Here is a 7926-nt window from a genome sequence, read left to right on the forward strand (position 1 = left end):
GGAGAGTGGGGTGCTGGCTAGAAAGCAGGGCTGTTTTCCTTGCAGTCATTGGCCCCTGAGGCTCTGGGTGCAGGCCTTACTGAGCTTTACCCTTCAAGTCTCTGCCACAAGATGGCTAACATCATGATACAGTCAACTTGCCACACCATGTCCTCTGGCATTTTAAATTGGGGTGGACCCTGCTGAGTCACAAAAGTCCAGGCCAAGTTTCTTTATGCCGCTGATGAACGGGAAGGAGAATGGGAGAGGCAGCCTGGGGCTTACATGCTTCAGGTTTACTGGTCTTCCATTTCCCTGGAAGACTCTGTCAGCCCCTGACTGGAGGGAGATGGTGACATTTGCTCCCAGGACCAGCACTGCCCCAGCAGCTGGCTGTTAGAAAAGGGCAAAAGAGAGCAAGGAAAATGAAGAACTGTGTTTAAACCATTCCTCTGCTGGCTTGGGTTTAGAACTAACATCTCCCTGCTGCCTGCACCTCTTATCAACAGAAAGGAGATTCTACTTGGGGCAGAAGGAAACAGAATCCTGTTCAGTAATTCTCTCAAAAATATGCTCTATATCCCATCAATTGATTTTTAATCATTGTATTTTTAATCATTTTTTAAAAATCTAGAGCTTTTGTCTCAAATTCACTAGGTCTGTATCTGATGGGGTCTTATTCTTTTCTTGTGCGTTCAATTCCTTTATATAATCATTTTAGTTATATATCCAATTATTTGATTTTCTAAAGTCCTCTGGAGTCTAATTCTGCTGTCTGTTTTTGTCTGTGGATTCTTGCTCTTGTCCTGGGAGACTGTGGAGGAGGAATCTGTCTTCACTGGGCTTTACCAGTAAGGATCTTATGGGGCCTGTGATGACAGCAACCCTCTGGGGAGATGCTACATGTGTTTTTGTCAAGTCAGGAGTATGGGTGTCTGAAAATCCTTTTCAAGGCAGATTTCTCAGAAGACAAATTGCCAAACAGTGCAAATATGAACAGAACTCATGTAAACGCAAACCTTTGTTTACAAATTCTCAAGGAGACTTCTGTCCCCATGTAGAGCCCAGGCTGACACAGCCCGGCTTCCCGGCCCTCTCAGGGCCACTGGGCAGGTTTCCCTCTTCCACCCTTTCCCCAGGGGTGTGGCCTCTGAGCATCCAGCCTTGGCTATTCCCTGCCTCCTGTGGGCCCACCTCTCATGCTAAAGGTCTGAATTTCAGTTCTTTCTTCGTTTTGGGTTTCTAGGAATTCCTTTCACTTCAAGGTCAAATTTTTTTAAAAAAGCAAAAAGCCAAAGACAAAACAGAAGAGAACTACCATTTGCAGGCAGCTTTTTGATCTAAGATTTCCCAGCCTACATAGTTGGCCTCCCAATCAGAAATGGAGACTGAAAATACAATTATCTACACCTTAGGGTCATTTTCCACTCTCTTGAAGCATAGGATCTCAGAGTTATGAATGTTTTGGGCCCAAGGAAGAGCTCAGAAGAACTGTCCCACTAAATGTTCTTTAAAAATTAACTTTCCTCCCCGCTCTATCCCACCTCTTTCCCATGCTCATCAGAAATTGATGAAAGATGCTATTATGGGCTGAATAGTATACCCCCAAAATTCATACGTTGAAGTCCTGACATACCCTTAAATTGCAATTGTATTTGGACAGAGGGTCTTTAAAAGATAATCAAGTTAAAATAAGGAATTGAGGTAGGGCTCTAATATAATAGAAATGGTGTCTTTATAAGAGAAAGAGACACCGGGGATGTGCACACACAAAGAAATGGCCTGTGAGGAAACAGCAAGAAAGTGCCGTCTGCAAGACCAGGAGAGAGGCCTCAGGAGAAAGCAGGGCTGCCGACACCTTGATCGTGGACTTCGGCCTCCCAAGCTGGGAGAAATAAATGTCTGTGGTTTAAGCCACCCAGTCTGTGGTATTTTGTTAAGGCAGGATGAACCAATAATACAGATGCCCATTTAAAAATGATCTCTGAATCTTTTCAACTTGGCACACGTAAAACTTTTAAACTATAACTCACAGATGTGTTCATAAAGTAAAAATAAAAAGAGCTGTGCAACTAACTACAAAGAAAACTAATGATGAATGTCAAGGTGACATTTGAAATGATCAAGTCTTCCGCAGCTCCTGCAGAGCAGCCTGTCCACTCCTCCACTGAAATAAGCACACAATGTCAGGGCTCAGTCACCCAGCATTAGCACTTGCATTTAATTTAGTTTCTAAAAACAATTAACTTCATTAATCCCTCTCAGTATGTTTGGTGATTAATGTAGCAATAAAAAGTGGCAATAATCATAATAACTCAAAGCTGAGACAGGTTCATTTTAACTTGCAATACTGCCAAAAAATATGACAGCACATATTTATTGTGATTGTTGCATCACTGTCTCTAGAACTCTTCATTTGTAAAACTACAAAAGCAGAATTACTTTTGCAGAAATCTTTGCAGAATGATTTGCAAATCAGTATTTTTAGGAGAAACAGAAAAACCTTAGATTTTTGTTGTGGTGGTTGTTATTCAAATGAGAGCTTTGAATGTAAAGAATAAGCTTCCTCTTAGCAGAAATGCTGTGCAGCAGCTAAGAACACAGATGCTGGAGCCAGAATCTTGGGTTCAAATCCCAGTTCTGCCTGTGTGTGCATGTGCCTGTGCACATGTGTGCCTACGTATGTGCTTGTGTGTGTGTGTGGCTGTGTGTGGGCAAGTTGCTGAAGCTCTCTGTGCCTCAGGGTCTTCCACCTATGAAGAAAGGGTGACAATGTTCCCCTCTCTCAGGGCCAACTGAGGATTACATGAGTTAGCACACATGAAATGCCTCCAACAGGGTCTGGCACACAGGATGTGCTCGACTGTTAGCTAGTCTTATTAAACGGGTTTTTAATTTAACATTTAGTACTTAGAGAGGCCTCTAGAGTCCTCAAATCGTTGGTGCTTTTCCAGTTCTTCACCCTCTCTTCACAGCAGTTCCTTAAAGAGCACTGCACTATGGGTTGCTGGGGAATGAAGGCCATGCCCTGTAAAGCACCTGCCCACCGTGGTGCTGATCACCACCAGGACCTCTGTCACTACATCAGCACCTAAGTGAGGAAGCTTCTGGAGAATTACAGATCCAACTTCTCTTCATCACCACTCTGTGCCAGGCACTGCTCTAACCACGTGGAGTCCACGCATCTTTCCACTGTACAGCAGCCCCACGGAGTAGATCCTGAGGCAGGGAGAAGCGGAAGCCAGCGGCCCCAAATCGCACAGCTGGCAAGCAGCAGACTGGGTTCCACCCTTAATCATAGGTAAGCCTTTCCTTGCTCAGACTCCTTCCAGGAAACAGCACCATGGCTTCTGAGAGTAACTCAAAGGAACGGCCTACAGATAGGGCCAGGTTATTACACTACCTAGATAAGGGAAGGTGAGTTTGAAATGAAAAGCTCTCTACAGAGCAGCTGCCCGCCCAAATGGGAAGGGGAGTGGAGGAAGCTTTACCCATGGTCACATCCGGGAGGTAAGCAAACACCAGGGAAGCAAATGACTACATGGGATCCTGGGCCAAGCATCCATCCTCAGGTGTCAGGATGCCTGGCTGTAAGACGGAGTCACTGGTGGCTTGCTATCTGCTAGTGCTCAATAGCACACTAGAAAATGCTACTGCGGGAAGAAGAAAGGGGAAATACCGGAAGAGTCCCATGAACCAGGGAGCGGTTTACAGCAGGGGGCTAGGAAGGGCTGTTAATTCACACAAATGTCCCAAAAGCATTCACTGCAGGTACTGGAGCATGACGCGCAAGTATATGCTACCTTTGTTCTTTCCTGAGAAGAGTTATTGAAATATTATTCAAAGGGAAGCTCTTCTACCTAAAAGAAGAGATGAAAGGTTCTGAGGACTGTTCCGGTGGAAAGAACAAAACAAAACAGAAAACCACCACTGCTGCAGGTTATGATTAAACCACAGGATTTTAGGTAGAGCAATGTATTGGCAGGTAAGCAAAGGGGTTGGTGAGATTAGGTGGGTAGAACTTCCCAATGTGAACAGAGCAAGAGACTATGGCTTATCTTAGTTAAGAAGAATGACTCCATCAGGAGAGAGGAAAATCACTGGCAAGTGGAGACTCACGTTTATGGAAGCCCATGCACCTGAAGGTGGGAACCCTAAAAAGTGGAGAGGATAAAGAGGTGAGAGGCAGTAAGAACGTACGCAGAGAGTGAGTGCTGACAGTCTGGCCCAGTAACAGATACAAGTTATTGAAGACCCCAATAAGAACCTTGCCCCCAGACCAAGTGGAGCCCTTACAGGAGCTTTCACATGTGCACATATAAGCTAGAAGTAATGGTTTGTGCTAAAAAATGAACCGGAGCCCCAGATACATTCCTGAATTTGCACTCTTGTTGGCTTCATACTGCTATTTATTCTGTGCTCAGAATCATAGACTGTGAAGGTAAGAAGGCTCTTAAATTACATGGAGCAACCCCGTTAAAGAATGAAGTTCAGAGACATAGTGGGACCCCCCTGGGCCATGGAGCTTTGACTCTGAAGTAGTAATGCCTGACTCCATCTTCCACAGCAGTGTGTGTTCCATCCATGACATGGTTTTTGACCCAAAGGACAAATTCAGTACCCACTGGGCCAGGATAGGCACCCTGCCGGACAGCTGACTGGGCCCCTTTCAAGCTGGGAGGTACATGGAGCAGCTACATGTATATCCTTGAGTATAGGGAGGATGATTTCAGAAAGTTTAGGGGAAAGTAGGATCTGCTGCCTGGAGGTGCTTTGGAAAAGCTGGCATTGGGAGTTGGTTGAGGCAAGGACTAGTCAGGTGTTCGCCAGTCCCACTCCCGGCTTCCCTGTAGTTGGATTGGGGGCATCAAACTGGGTCCTGCCCAACCATATGGGGAAAAGTGACTTTGGTGGGCAGCATCATGTCATCACATTCCCCTACTCTGGAACCTGCAAGTATGCTGGGCTACATGGCCAGGGGAAATGAAGGTTGTAGATGGAATTACAGTTGCTAATCAGCTGACCTTAAGCTGAGGAAGAAAGAAGGGAAACTGCTATTCTGTGCTTAGAATCACAGACTGTGAAGGTGAAGAGATTATTCTGGATTACCCAGATGGGCCCATGTAATCTCAAGGGTCTCTAAATGTGAAAGAGGGAGGCAGAAGAATCAGGGATCTGAGTGTGCAATGTGAGGATGTGACTGGTCATTGCTGCCTTTGAAGAAGCTTTCCTTGGCTTGTGGAGGAAGGGGCCATGAATCAAGGAAAGCAGGCGGCCTCTAGAAGCTGGAAAAGGCAAGAAAATGGATTCTCCCCTGAGCATCCAGAAGGAACCAGTCACCCTGTGGATACCTTGATTTTAGCCCAGTGAGACCCATCTGGGACGTCTCACCTCTAGAACTGTAACATAATAAAACTGTGTTATTTAAAACCACTAAGTGTATTGTGATTTGGTACAGCAGCCATAGGAAACTGACGTGATGACGCACACCACTTGCGGGCCACACCATACAGACCCCAGCACGGTGACCTCCACTCATCCCCTCTGCAGCAGCCACACATTGAAAAGCCAGTGTTATGCAGCAGGGGGTGTCTGGGCCTCTGAACTGTTCTTTGTTAAGAAGACCGCCCCCCAGGACAGAAATAAACTTGGATTAGTTCGGCCACTGAGAATTTAGGTTGTTTGTTACAAGACGAAGCACCATTTTCTATACCTAATCTAGTACTTTATACAAAAGTGAATATTCTCTATAGAAACAAAAAAGATTTCTGAAGCTGGGAAGGGGAAAGCAGTCACATAACCAAGTAAGAATGCACAGGGCACTGGCCGAAATGAAAAGGACACTCACCGAAGACATGAGAAGGCACAGATAACCAAAAATGGCTAGAGAAGGTTGGGCGTGGTGGCTCATGCCTGGAGTCCCAACACTTTGGGAGGCCAAGGTGGGCACATCGCTTGAGCCTAGGAGTTTGAGACCTGACTGGGCAACATAGTAAAACCTTGTGTCTACATAAAGTACACAAATTAGCTGGGTATGATGGTGCACACCTGTAGTCCCAGCTACTCAGCACACTGAGGTGAGAAGATCTCTTGAGCCCAGGCGGCCAAGGTGACAGTGAGCCAAGGTCATGCCACTGCACTCAAGACTGAGTGAGACTCTGTCTGGAGGAAAAAAAAAAAAAAAAAAAAAAAGGCTAGGGAAGAGGCGAAATGCCAGGGGCTGTCTTGACAGAAATCTTCTTAAAAAAACCATGCTAACTAAGGGGTCTTGTTTTCCTTGGCATGTTGGGAACAAGAGCAGACCTCTTATCTGGACCCTTCAATCTATGGTCCTGACTGGTTGACACTGGGACTATGCTTAGCAAATCTGTGACCGCAGGGCTAACAGAAGACAAATTAGTCTTCCGTTTCTAGCAATCGATAATCTGAAAGTCTTTCTGCAGGGAGATAATTCAGGGAGAAAATTCAGGGGGAATTACACTCGAGTTTTGAAAGGCATCCTTAACTCATGTCTGAAGGATCAATTAGTATAAGAACTAAGTTACTTTGAAGTTACTAAAAAAAGTAACATGGTCTATTTTCCATTTTACTTGAAACAAATACAACTGTGCTTATATTTCCATTTAATTCACTTTGAGAGGGGATGTAGAGTCTGCTTTTCAAAGAAAACCATATGTAAGATTAGTAACATTCAAAGCTATCATGTAGCAGATTTATGAGAACTCTACTGACACATGGTTTTGGCTCCACTGGGAAATGGAGGGGAACGGGGCCAGCAAAATGTATTTAACAAAGAAATTTTACCCATCTCACTGCCACAGACTCACAAAGACTGGCAGAAATGAGTAACAGCAAGGCTTATAATTAGGTGCCCCTTTCTGCTATGGAATGCTATGACTGCTGTTAGATGAAACAGAATCTCGCTAATTCTAACTTTGCTAATCTGCATTTGCAATAACTCATCAAACAAGCAGTCTCACCCCATTTCTCTGCAAAGATTTTGTAGTCAGGAGCAGTGGTGAGGTCTCAAATCATTAAGGCTGGATTACTTTTACAGAGGACTGCAGACGACAGCACATTTGCCAGGACGTGATGCAGTGCCATCCATCACTTGTAAATAACAATACCTGTATTTGCACGGCACCTTTCTCTAACACTCTTCAGAAGCCTTCACAAACTGCCTCATTCGTCTCCCACCTTGGGAGGAGGCACCTGGCCAGTGATAGAGTCGTCCGACGGGTTGCTGAAGTTCCAAAAGGCAACAGCCTTTCTAGCTGCTCCCACTAGGTCACTAGCTCAGGCGAGTTGGCAACAGATAGTCCAAACAGTTGGGTAAGGTTTTTGTTTTTTTTTTTTCCAGACTAAGTTTTCGCTCTTCTTGCCCAGGCTGGAGTCCAGTGGCGTGATCCTGGCTCACCACAACCTCTGTCTCCCAGGTTCAAGAGATTCTCCTGTCTCAGTCTCCGGAGTAGCTGGGATTACAGGCACCCATCACCACACCTAATTTTGTATTTTTGGTAGAGACGGGGTTTCACCATGTTGGCCAGGCTAGTCTTGAACTCCTGACCTCAGGTGCTCTCCCCACCCGCGTCTCCCAAAGTGCTGGGATTACAGGCGTGAGCCACCGCACTCGGCTCTGGGTCACATTTTTAAATGGCACTGTGCTCGGTATCTCAACAGTAAGATGACTGCTGATTTCATGAGTTAAACGTGCCAAGTGCTTAGAAGTGTGTCAGCACATTGTGACACTGAACAAACTTCATTAGTGTTTCCACTAGTCTGCTGCCTGAACCGGCTGAGAGGACCACCTGCATCCCTGTGCACAGTAGAGAGTGCTCAGAGCCAAGGAACGTGTGGGCCGGGTATGCTATGGGGGCAGTGAGGGGTGAGAAGAGGCCCTGGGGAAACTCAGGAGCACTTATTAAGTATTTTGTGCTGCCCCAGGGA

This window comes from Mandrillus leucophaeus, unplaced genomic scaffold (genome assembly GCF_000951045.1).
Source record: "Mandrillus leucophaeus isolate KB7577 unplaced genomic scaffold, Mleu.le_1.0 Scaffold188, whole genome shotgun sequence".
In the NCBI taxonomy this organism is placed as follows: Eukaryota; Metazoa; Chordata; class Mammalia; order Primates; family Cercopithecidae; genus Mandrillus; species Mandrillus leucophaeus.